This window comes from Microtus oregoni, unplaced genomic scaffold (assembly GCF_018167655.1).
Source record: "Microtus oregoni isolate MIOR12 unplaced genomic scaffold, Mior012 000004F_ref0000308, whole genome shotgun sequence".
NCBI lineage: Eukaryota > Metazoa > Chordata > Mammalia > Rodentia > Cricetidae > Microtus > Microtus oregoni.
This window is the reverse complement of record NW_024543063.1, coordinates 26110216-26123799: the sequence shown is the minus strand read 5'-3', so window position 1 is coordinate 26123799 and position 13584 is coordinate 26110216.

Below are 13584 nucleotides of genomic sequence, written 5' to 3'. Positions count from 1 at the left end.
GCACAGCTCCAGGGTCAGGTGTCTCATCTACACAGCTTCCTCCTCTGTGGGTTGTCCCGCTGTGGACTCTAATTCCTCCCGTTATCCTGACCTTATGGCTCTATCTTAATTCAGTGGGTTTTCCGAGCTCCATCTGGGTTCCTCCTCCACGAACACACTTAAACAGGCAAGGGTGGCAGAAGAAGAAATCATGGTGCTACCTTAATTGTCTACCTTCTTTGGGATGGCAGCAGGACCCACTGTGGGCCCCTCAGTTGTCTGTCTCCTCTCGGGCACCAGCGGGATCATGACGGGACCATCTCATGTGTCTGATGTCTTCCAAGCATTGTTGTCCTTTGTCACCTGATATCCAGCTGCTTCTTCATGTGTTTTGTTCGTTTGACTGGGGTTTGGAATTTATCGTGGCTGGGATGCGTGTATCCCCTGAAATGCATTATGAAAACTGAAACTTACACTCCACTGCAATAATATCAAGAGCTGGAGAGTTCTTAAAGCTGGTTAGGTCATAAGAGAACATCCCTTTTGAAAGCGAGTCGTGCTTTTATAGTGTTATCTAAGAGTGTTTGTTCACCCTTTCCCTGCCTGAGAACACATAGGAAACACTGTTGTTAGGGCTCGGGTGCTCAGCTGACGCCAAATCTTCTGGTATCCGATCTCGGATTTCCCAACTTCCGGAAATGAGAGGAGTATATTTCTGCTGTTTATAAACCGCCGAACTTAAATTGTTTTTGCTATAACAGCCTGAACGGAGTAGACATTGTTTTAGAAAAGAGGGAAAATCTAATTCCTTCCATTTTATCCTAGCCAGATGTGATTCTGGGTGTAATTATGAGTTAGTCTGATGAAAATGAGAAATGTTTTAAAATATGAATCTGAAGACTATTTTGTGAATAGCTCTAAAATATTTATGGCCAGGACTTATGTTTATTAACTCAAAATTTATAGCATCATTAAAACACTGGCCAAAAGTAAATCCAGATCAAATAGTTAACTGTTTTCTTTCAACATTCTTGTTCTTGTTTAACAGTTCATGCCGACACTGATGAGGCCTGTTTCTGAGGGCTGAGGGAAAGGCAGTGCTTGCTCGCTCATTGTAGGTCAACAACTCCTCACTCTCTTTTGATTTGATCTTAATCCATAAACAAAAGTTTCCATGCTGCCTACTTCACAGTTAGACTGGAGCTCCATGTTCATCCCAATTCCTGGAAGGTGCGAGCACAGAGTCCCTTTCAACCATGAGTTGTCCTCAGCAAACATACACCGTCCGCATCTGAAAATACTCCAATACTAACGAATTGGGAGAGCACATTGGTATTTGCACGATTTCTGTATGTCTTTTTTAAGGCATATTTTCTCTTGCTCATCAGCTATGTTTTTCTATTCTCTTCGTTTTTCAGAGCAACTGACATAAACAAGGCCAAGCTCTGTTTTCTATTTGGGAAACTTTTTACATTCATTTTTAAAGTGTGTGTGCGTGTGTGTGTGTGTGTGTGTGTGTACGCATGTGCGTGTATGGTGTGTGTTTAAGAAGAGGAAAAACACGATCTTTGATTCAGAAATGTATCCTTACTCAGTAGAAGAAGGGAACACATACACATTTATCAGATGTTAAATTCTTTCTTTCTGTCCCTTTGGAGCCACAAGTAATATCCTAGGTGACAAAGATGGGGTCCTTCATAAATCACCGTCTCCTGGCTGTTGTTTGAAAACCTGAGTAGAGCAGAGACCCTCAGATTGGTCTTTTTGGCTTCAATTTACAACCCCTCGCTGACCTCGGGAACCTCAGGGTCTCTGCCTCTGATGCATTCCAGGGCTGGCCCTTCTAGGTCTTGACCACGCTCCTCACTTTCAGCTTCTGAAACCATCTGTGGCCAGAGGCCCGGGTTTCCGTCGTGACCTTCCTCTGTGTGCTGACACCGAGGTGGTAAATCACTACAACAATTTGTTCCTCCATTTCCGGAATCCCTCCACCTAATTTATTTTCAATTGCCCTCTTCCTACTCATGGCGGAGGGTGCTGGTGCATGAGACTGTGCCCGTTTTACGCCTGCTTTTCGCCACCCCACTTTGGGAGATCTAAAGATGAAGAAGAATTGGAAGGAAAAGGCCAAAGAGTTGGAGGGAAAATGAAACCAGAAAGTATCAAAGTGCCTTCAGATAGCATCTGCCTCCTCGAGGTCAGTGTCATCATCTCTGTGGTCTGGGATCAGTGGGGTAGAAGAGCAGCGTGAGGAAGGGAAGGTGGAATGAAAGCAGTCACAGGAAAGAATTCTAGATGCTTGAGAAGCCAGGCTGATGGACGGGGTGGCTGGGAACTGGCGGGAAATGAAGGATGGTGCACAATTAAGAAAGAACAAGGAAGTTGCTACCACTAGATATTTCCACAGAAAGAAACAGCGCGTTGCCTGGGACAAGCTTGACCTTTGGTGGCTGTGGCACCCAGGACAGCATCCTGCATCATTTCCTTCCTCTTTTTCTAAAGTGCCTCGTCATTGTCCAGCTCGCCCATTCGTTGCCTCGACTGCTCAACTGCCCCACATTTCTGTGTGTGTTGGGAGGTGAGGGGATAAAGGGTAAACGTGGGTGCCTGTGTTTACGTTTTAACTTGGCAGCGAGAGAATGCAGACGACAAGCTTTAAGGGAAGCAGATACATTATACTCTTCCAGGGAACTCGGAGTCCTAGAGCCACCGCTTCCATGGAGTGCTGTGTGCCTACCAAGGGAAGATTGTGCACTGGCGGCTGTAGGTAATCGTGGCTACGGAGGTTGATTCTGTACTTCATATCTGTGTAAAACAGCCATCAAAGAGACGAAGTTTGGCTGTCGCAGGCATGGACTCCAGAGGTTCTCATAGAGAGGAGGCAAGAATAGCTGTGTTTGTGAAGCATTTCTCTGGTACCCTACTTTCGCTCTGACCAGCTCCCTACATCCCTGCTTTGCCAGATCCTCCATGAGGAAATGGGTGGGTTACTGTGTCACCAACTGCTCCTTTGTCCTTTCTTTAGGAATCAGGTGGTTGAATCACCACGAAATGTCATCTATCTTATGTTAATTTCATTTCCTTTGTAAGAACAAAGCTACATTTTTCATTATTCCATGACAATAATGAGCCACTTACATTTTTTTAATTCTATCAAAAATAATGAACTAAGGCTCTTCTGCTAGGATGACAAGGACAAGCCAGGAAGACAACCATCCATCAGCAAGGACACCTGTCAATCACATCAACCCAGAAGAAAGTCCTGCAGGCCTGTGATTGGCCCATCTCTACACTGTCGCTAGAAGAAAACACACTGACATTTCTATTGCCAGCTCCTCTACTTCACATCTTGAGCATCCTCTTCAAGTATTGCTCAGATTTAGCAGCCTTCAGACGTGAAAGAGACAAGACTCCAAGAGGGTTGGAGGGGACCAGAGTCCATAAAAACAAGTTAGTCTTTCTGGTTTTAAAGGATCAGAATGGGGAGTACACCTTCTTAGCAAATAATTGGTTGCATCTTTTAAGTAAGCAGCTGAGTGGACAGGTAGGTAAGTAGACAGACAGATAGCCAGGCAGACAGACAGACAGAAGAGCGCTCGCCTAGTGTGCACAAAGCCCTCAGATTCCACCCCTAATATAATTCAGATGTGAAGGCACACACCTATATTTTCAGCTCTCAAGAAATGACCAGAAGTTCAAGGTCATCCTCATCTTTGTGTGGAGTTGAAAGCCAGCCTGGGACACATGAGACCTGCAAATAATTAAATGAGTTACACATTTTTGTAGTATATGAAGACCTTCAGGAAAAATTCAAGTATTTCCTGATCTTGCTAGCTCTGTCTTGAGTCCAGAGGAACACTAATTTGCATACGAATGCAGCGTACAAACACCCTTGCATGGCTACTATAGTTGACTTGGTGCTAGGGTTTGAACATATGAAGGATGAGCTCTACTCTGAAACCACACCCCCAACTCCCACTGGTCTTTGAAAGCCACATGCAGAGAGCCCAGAGTGTCCCGTGGAATGGCATTGCTGACACATTGTTTCTCACTTTTCTCCTGTAAGAGCAGGGCCTGTTTACCTCACTCTGCTTTCTCCTACAGCCTATCACACCATTTACCAACACTTTATCTCTGTTGCGGGAAAGAAATGAAATTCCAATCCTTCGATGGAACCTGCAGCTGAAATGGATGGTCCCCAAATCTATATTTACCTGACTGGCTCCTGTCTGAGAGAGACGTGATAAATGCATCCCGTGTATAAACTGAAGGATGATGGATTCAACGATCATACCCTAACTGGGGGATGCTACTTCGGAATAATTAAATGTTCCATCATTTGCAAGTCTAAACAGTCCATTGTGAGCTCCTGGTTTTGTCTGTCAACAGATCCTTTCAGTTTCTAAGGGAAATTTATCATTAAAATAATTGAACTGATAGCAACATACGTCCACGGTGTGTCAGGGACGGTGCATTTCGTAGGATGCTAATTTCTAGCTACAGGTTAGAATCTGTGTGTCAACTGACTTCATAAATGGCAAAATGCTCTTGGTAGATATTCATCTTCAGATGCCAAAAAGGTGTTCTGCTTTAAGAGTGAAATGACCCTTTTGTTGGGTTAAATGTTCCATGGGCTGGGAAAGCATTCAGACAGTACTTGGTAATTAATTAATTATTTCACAATTTATTTTGTTGCTGACCTTCCTATACTTTAGATGTCTATATATCCTAAGATTCTTTAAAAGTTTTGCATTCCAACATAGTTTTTATCTAATTATGTTTTATATGCATTCTTTAGTGTATATTTTATTTTATTATTTATTTGGGTTTTTCAAGATAGGGTTTCTCTGTAGCTTTGGAGCCTGTCCTGGAACTAGCTCTTGTAGACCAGGCTGGCCTCAAACTCACAGCGACCCACCCGCCTCTGCCTCCCACGTGCTGGGATTGAAGGCGTGCGCTGCACGGTAGTGTATATTTTAATATGTACATTTCTGTGTCTGTCAGTCTGCAGAAGAGTGGTAAAGAAAATGAATGGGTCTGAGGAGTACCAATTACATACAAAGACAGACAATTTGCTAGATAGATGATGAATAGATTAATAGATAATAGGTAGATATATATAGATGATAGATGAGTAGATAATAAATATATAATAGATAAGTGATAAACAGATGATAGACAGAGATGACACACAAAGATAGAACTATTGATAGACAGATAGACATGTATGTGAATAACATAAAACTTCTTCCTCATGAAAACTTTTTCTTATAGAACAAGGCCATAGAAAAATTTCTATAACTCTGCCTGACATTTGTTCCAGTGCCACTCTGAACTTCATACTAAAGCACATTGTACAGTGGTGGTAAGAGCATGGTTACATGTTAGTGACATACGTGCACAACACGGCACTCACTTCCGAACTCGGGGTTCCTCTCTGATCACTAGCACTGCTGAGCTTGTGTAAATTCATCCCACACAGCTGTGTTGAATGAGTTAGTTTAAGAGCTTAGCTAAAATTTCACTATTGCCTGCAAACTCGGCTTGCCACTGGGAACATTTGGACAAACTGATGATCAAACTTAGCCATTAACCACTGATCCACACACTGCCCATAGATGAGCAAGAAGACTGCACACACCAGATGATGGCAGCCGTGGCCAACAGCTTTCTGTGGCCCAATGTGGGCTGTGTGGTCCATATGTAGAGCATGTGCGTGTGGGAGGCCCTGCTGGATGCAGTGGGAATCATGCCTGCTTTTCATGGCTCGCTGTGGATCAGTGCAGCAGCAGCAACACCACAACAGCCAAACAGGGAGTAACTCGCTCCTGACTTAACTCAAGCTGCAGCAGCGGAAAGGGTAATTCGCTGGATACTCACATCCACTGTTGATAACTCCACACTAAAGATGTTCAGACTGCTAGGATGGGGCTTCTTAACCATCCTCATTGATGACTTTATTTAACTCAAGTCGAGTGAGTATCTTATTGATTCTGAATGTCCTGAAGCACTTCTCTCATTTTGATCAAGGCCACCCAGTGATGGTAAAATTGTCTGCATAGAAACTGTAGCAAGACCGTGCGTGCAGTGTAAGCCCAACTTCTGACGTGGTCAATTTAGTATTTCCAGACTCGCTAGTGATCAAATGCACCATAATACTCAAAATAACTCTAGGTCAATTTATATGTGACTTCTATCATTTGGAACACTGGAGTAAACTCACCTACAATTCAGGAGATCTTCTGAAGGGAATCTCAATGACTTAACCATCTGTCCCTGAAAGATAAGGTGATATACACACACACACACACACACACACACACACACGCGCGCGCGCGCGCGCACACGCACACATAGATGGATTCACATGAATTTACATGAAAGAAAAAAAACTTTGGTGAATATTTTGAAGATAATTTGAATGAGAGAAAGAGAAGTGCCTGGTCCACAGGTTTCAGGGTAAGGAGCTGCCCACGTTGTGTGAAAGTTGTCTTTTAAGTATGCTCCAAATATGTTGAGTATGGCCCCACCATTGATCAAGTTGGAGCTGAGCACTGAAACACTGGGCAGGATCTGTATCAGAGCCACACAATGACTCAAAGTCTTATAAAGAAAAAGTCAAGCCAGCATCACAGCGGTGACTCATGTGGATTTACGGCAGAAATTAAATAAAAGTGGAGCGCTCTCGGAAGTTCTGATTTAGTAAGCAGTGTAGACAGGGCATTATCAGAGATTAATTGTGTTTTAATCATAATCCTACCCATAAATGAACACGAAGCTATCATTCAAAGTTATGGGACCTGCATACAGAGGGATGACTTAAAGGGGTAGGGAAGAGTGGCCATCTTCACCCAGCCAGTGTTCTGTCAGATGGCAGGAAAGAGTGTGTGCTCCTCAGACCACATGGTATAAGCCATCCAATTCTTTATCCTTTCATAGTGGGGCCTCTGCCACACCTGTTGACATAAATTAATGACTTTTAGACAGTTATTTAACTGCTTTAAACATTGTACAGCAAGACACAAAGAAAACAATAACACTAGGTAATAAACCACTGCTAGCTTCCAAGTTACTAAATATCCGGAAATGGTCTTGGAGTCCCAGTCTTCCTGCCTCCGCTCCATGGTGCAGGGATTCCAGGCATGTGGCACTATAACCATTTTATGCAGTGCTGGGGTTGGAAGGGGGGCTCCACTTACTGAGTCACATCCCAAGGCCCTAGCCCTACACAATTATTTTTTTTTTACTACAATTTAATGTTGACTTAATTTCTTTTTTGTTTGTTGTTATCAATAAGTCACCTAAACTCATATTCTTATAAATAATAAGAAACAGATCATTTCTCTGTAGTAATAAGAGTGGCGGGACTGCATCCCCAGCACCCCAGCCTCCTGGCTAGCTTATGCTCCGAAATAACAACACACAAACTGTATTCATTTAAACACTGCTTAGCCCTTTAGCTCTAGCCCTTACAGGCTAATTCTCACATCCCGATCAACCCATCTCTAATAATCTGTGAGCACCGGTCTTACCGGAAAAGGTTCAGCATGTCTAACCTGGCAGCTTGCTTCATCGCGTGTGTCTGCCCAGGAGTCGGGAGCATGGCATCTCTCTCTCTGAGGCGTCTGCTCCCGAGAGGAGAGCTGTGGAGTCTGAGCTCACTTCCTCTTCCTCCCAGCGTTCTGTTCTGTTTACTCCTCCCACCTATGTTCTAACCAATAAAATGGGCCAAGGCAGTTCCTTTATTAGCCAATGACCTTCCTCCATCATTTCTCATCTGTTTTAAGATTGTTCAAAAGATAAAATTGTGTTTGCAAGTACTTTGAATCTAGCAAAAAACTAGAGGAAAGACTTGGTAAGCTTGTTTCTATCTGTAATTCAAGTTGCACAAGTGGTTGGAGAGCCTAGGAGGTTAGTGGAGCACACACCAACACTGGAATGTGATGCTTTGCTCACTTTCGGTTTTTTTTCTTGTGGCATCAGCCGACTTAGTAGATTTGACACATAACTGCTATTTGCAAATGAAGAAAATATAGGTAAGACATAGCGGAGGGAAAATTAAGCAATCTACGGTACAGAACCAGGCTGGCCAATGCCATTCTAGACATACAAGAATTGAGACAATCAGTAGACAAGGTGATACGCGTGCATAGCCCCGTGTGTAACACACGCACTCCTAAAGAAAAGGAGTAACTATGTATACCGCTGCGATGGTCAGCATGGGTTGCCAAATCAGCAGAATCCAGAATCATCTGAGAGAGGGAACTCTGGGTATGGCTGTGGGGGGTTATCTTGATGAACTAACGTAGGGAGACCCGTTGTAGGTAGAACTGTTCCTTGAGCCCAGGACTCTGAACTGTATGAGTGGAGAAGATAAGAGGAGCACTGACACACAAGCTTCCGTTGTTCTCTTCCTCTGACTGTGCACATACTGTGCACATACAGTGCACATTCTGTGACCAGCCACCTAACACTCCTGCTGTCTTGACTTCGCCGCTGTGATGTCCTGTGCCTTAAATTGAGCTCAAATAATACCCCTTCTTCCCTTTGCTTTTGTCAAACTTAGTGCAACAACAAGAAAAACACTGACAACTATTAAGTTAGATTAAGACTTGCAGAACCAAAAATTGAAGAAAAAAGAACCTAAAGAATCAGCGACCTTTGGATCACATTTCTTACTCAAGGTAAATATTAGTGTTTAAGCCAGATGTAATGGCTCACACCTGTAATCCCTGCCCCCACAAGGTTCAGCTGGGAAGATTTGAAGTTCAAAATCATCCTCATATTCATAAGAAGTTTCAGCAGGCCAGTCTGGAATGCATCAGACCCTGTCTCAAACTAAACCAAACCAGACAGAGAGAGAGAGAGAGAGAGAGAGAGAGAGAGAGAGAGAGATCAAATGTTTCAAATAAAGTTACAATAAAATTTGAATAATTGTTTCAAAAGATAAAGAGTCCGTGTGTATGGCAGGCTGACGTTGATATCCAGAAAATTTTGACTTCCATTTGGGTTTGTTTCTGCCTCTTTTCTGAGGGTCTATTCTCTGTTTCCCTGCCCATGATATCTCTTGGCTAGAGTCCATCTTTGCACAGAACAGCTAACCTGAATGTGGGCTCTTGTTTATGGTGGAGGGGCACTTGTTCCTGGGTCAGACTTCCTTTCCTTCAGAGTGCCTGCTTCTTCTTGTTCCAGTCTCTGCTTCCACGGAGAGTTTCTGCCTATGATTAAGTGCTCCAAGTGATTTACCTACCTATGTTTGAGCTGTATCTCTCCCTGATTTTGCTCCTGAAACTCACTGTGCATTGTCTCCTCTAAACCTGACCTGAGAGGTTGGGGATATGGCTCAGTTAGGAGAGTGTCTGCCTAGCATGTGTAAGGTTGTGTGTTTGACCCCTAGTACCTCAACACCAGATGTGATGGTGCACATCTGTAATCTTAGCAGTTCAGAGGTGAGAGGCAGGAGGATGGGGAATTCAAGGTCATCTTGGCTTTGTAGTGAGTCTGAAGCTAGTCTGGGCTCCCTGTGATCCTGCCTCAGACATAAGCTGGAATGACCTTTTGAGGACACAAATCACTAATTTCTGCTTCAAATCCTAATACCGTGTCTTGCAGTATTTTATCTCAAACAGATTCCAAAACACCCAAAGCGGTTGTCACAGCCTCTCAAGACTTCCTGGATCTGTCTGTCCAATGTTAATCACCAGTCTGTCGGTGCCTACTGCCACTCCCAGGCCACCCTTCTTCAAGAATCACGTGTCAACCTGTTTCTGTTGTGGGTCTCAGTCATCCACAGAATTCATCTCCTCAAGGTCACTGCAGGCTGGTGTGATTCCTCCGGCTGCTCATGTTCATTGATCTATTATAGTACATTCATGTGCTCTCCGTCCTCAGAGGCGTCCCATGTCACTGCCTTTCCAGCTGCACTGTGGCTTCATTCAACTCCTCTCATCCCCCACTTTCCACTATTTGTGTGCACATTAACATATATGTATGCATTAATATATATATGCATTACCATACATGTGTTAGCCCACATGTGTATTAACATATATCCTATATTAACATGTGTGCATTGGCATATGTGTGTATTAACACATGTTACTTAATTTTGTATCTTCTAAACTTTATCCTTGGTGATCCACTCCTTTTTCCTATACCATATTACATCATTTTCAGGTCTCCTGTGTCTATTCATAAAATTGATACATTGTGATGATGAATATTGACTGTCAACTTGACAGGGTCTAGAGTCACCGAAGAGACAAACCTCTGGATGTGTCTTGAGAACTTATCTGGCTTAGGTTAGCTGTGGTGAGAAGACCCGCCCTGAACGTAGGCAGTACCATCGCACTGACTAGGGTCTGGGACTGCGTACAAGAGAGGAAATGAACTGAGCTGTAGCCCCCATTTCTCTCCGCTTCCTGACTGGAGGTCATGTGTCCAGCTGCCTCTCTCAGGCTCCCACAAACTCCTCTCCACAATGGACTCCACCCTCAAACTGTGAGTCAAAATAAGCCTGGCCTTCCTTAAACGGATTTTTGTCGGGTGTTTTGCTACAACAGAATGGAAATTAACTCACGTAACTATCAACAGTTATTAATAAAAGAACTCTCCTCCCACACCCATAACCTTCAGCAACATTACAGCAACATCTGGTGAAAAGCTCTGGATTGAGGGGGTCCACACTTAGGACGAACTCTCTAAGGTGCAATTCACTGGCTCCTTCAAATTAACAAAGCATCTTCCAGTTGTTCTCCAAAGTGATGCAGACTTTGAACACCACTCCCATACCTTGGCCGAAGTCTGCTTTGCTGTAGCTCTTGAGCTCTGTTTGGCGGCGTCTACATTTTCCTCAGTCTCGTGTGTGCCGTCTGCATCTCTGCTTCTTCCCAGCCATTAACTTCTCCACTCCGGTTTGATTCACCTGTCTTTTTTTTTGGTTTTTGGTTTTTTGTTTCTGTTTTTTTTGAGACAGGGTTTCTCTGTAGCTTTGGTGCCTATTCCAGACTAGCTCTTGTAGACCAGGCTGGCCTCGAACTCCCAGAGATCCGCCTGCCTCTGCCTCCCGAGTGCTGGGATTAAAGGCGTGCGCCACCACTGCCCGGCCTGTTTTTTTTTTTTAATTGTTATAAGGAAATGCTCTTAAATATGTTTACTCCTTGGCAGTGATATTCATGGGTATCCTCTTCTAATGATCTGTTATCCGTGACTTTGATGTAATAGTTTTTTTCATATTTACTTGTAATTTTTCATGTTAGTGAACCTTATCCTCCACATAGTGTCACGAGATAACCATACATTGTTCTCTAAGAGACATACATGTTTGGTCTTTGTGCTTAAACTTTTAATCGTGTGGAATTTGCTTAGTTGTCTGGCAGGGGACACAATACGGTATGAGGCAAGGAACAAATCTGATGTTTGTACAAATGCTGAAATAATTTGCCAGCACAATTGGTTTCCAACTTGATATTTCCTACTGATTTAATATCACTCTACTGGCAAATATCAGGCTTCTAGATATATGGCTTTTTCTGAGCCGCTGTTCAAATTGTCTGCTCATTTCCCAGCACAAGTCACCTTGACATGATGAATTTGACATGCATCTTAATATCTGTGAGAGTGTGACCTGTGTGGGTCTTTCTTCTAAGAATACTCTTCAGCTTTATGCAGTTTTCACTCATTCCTTTAGGACAGTGTCTCATGTAGCCCAAGCCAGTCTTGAACTCACTATATAGCTAAGGATGATTTTTACACGTTTTATATCCTGCTGCCGCCTCCCAAATGCCGTGATTACATGTGTGTGTCACCATACCCTGTTCTATAAGGTTTAGAAGTCAACCCAGGGCTTTTTTTCAGCTGAGGCAAACACTGTGCCAAGTGAGCTGCACTCCGACCCCAGTGCAGATTTGGTTTATTTACGTCTTGTTTTGTTATGATTTTGCTGTGTGTATGATGCATTTGAGCATGGGTACATGTGTGCCATGGTACCCATGGACAGGAGACCAGAGGACAGCTTTTGGGAGCTGGTGCTTTCTTTCCACCATGGGTTCTATGGGCTGAGCTCAGGTCACCAGGCTCTCCTCATGACAAGTGTATTCACCCATTGACCCATATTACCAGTCCATGAATTCTAAAAAGTTCATCTAATCTCTCCCCTTGTCATGAGAACAATATTTAATACATTTAATAATTGGGGGCAGTTGGTACATTTACAATGCTGTTGTTCCCTTTTACAGTCTGCAATGACTCTTGGTTTGTTTGTGCATTTTATGTCCTCCAAGAGTTTCCTTTTCTTCGTAAATGTCTCTGTGCCTGTTGTTGGGACCAGACCTTGGTTTCACCCTCTCCAGTCCTTCCAGTTCTGCAGGATCTACAGTAGATCCTAATGTTCTTGAAACGCCTGTGTGTAAGTGCCCAGCAGTCCATCCCAGCTCAGTGCTTTCTTCTTGGTTTACTTCCCTAGTCTGTGAACTAAGCATTCTTTGAAGTTCTTTCAGAACACAAACGCTTGTGGGAAGAACATCTACAGCTGTAGAATCCTGATGTCACCCCCACATTTAAAGAAACCTCATCTAGACTTAAAAATATCCATCTAAACTCCTGCTTTCACCGTCTGTAACTCCATCTCCCCCCTGGAAGGTGGCTACCGAATACCTGAGTAGGGGCCATGCGCCTCCGGCTCCTCCAAAGCTGATGCCCCGTTTATATTTGAAGCGCAGATGTTTTCTTTGGCTTGAGTTTCCTCGGTGTATATTATTATTTAATGTATAGATTTTTTTCCCATTGCCCTCTCCCACCAAAATACACTTATTATCCTCTGAGTGAGTTTTCTTTTTTTTTTATTTTTTAAATTTATTTATTTATTAAGGATTTCTGCCTCGTCCCCACAACCGCTTCCCATTTCCCTCCCCCTCCCCCGATCAAGTCCCCCTCCCTCATCTGCTCGAAGAGCAGTCAGGGTTCCCTGACCTGTGGGAAGCCCAAGGACTGCCCACCTCTATCCAGGTCTCGTAAGGTGAGCATTCAAACTGCCTAGGCTCCCACAAAGCCAGTACGTGCAGTAGGATCAAAAACCCACTGCAATTGTTCTTGAATTCTCAGTATTCCTCATTGTCCGCTATGTTCAGCTAGTCCGGATTTATCCCATGCTTTTTCAGACCTAGGCCAGCTGGCCTTGGTGAGATCCCAATAGAACATCCATCCCCATTGTCTTAGTGTGTGGGTGCACCCCTCGTGGTCCTGAGTTCCTTGCTCGTGCTCCGTCTCCTTCTGCTCCTGATTTGGACCTTGAGATTTCTGTCCGGTGCTCCCGTGTGGGTCTCTGCCTCTGTCTCCTTTCATCGCCTGATGAAGGTTAATATTCCTGAGGATGCCTATGTGTTTGTCTTTGGATTCACCTTATTTAGCTTCTCTAGGAACATGAATTATAGGCTCAATGTCCTTTATTTATGGCTAGAAACCAAATATGAGTGAGTACATCCCATGTTCCTCTTTTTGTGTCTGGCTTACCTCACTCAGGATAGTGTTTTCTATTTCCATCATACTTTATCTGTGAGAATGTTTAGCCATCATCTCTTGGAAAACTCAAAGACGGAGGAATAGCTC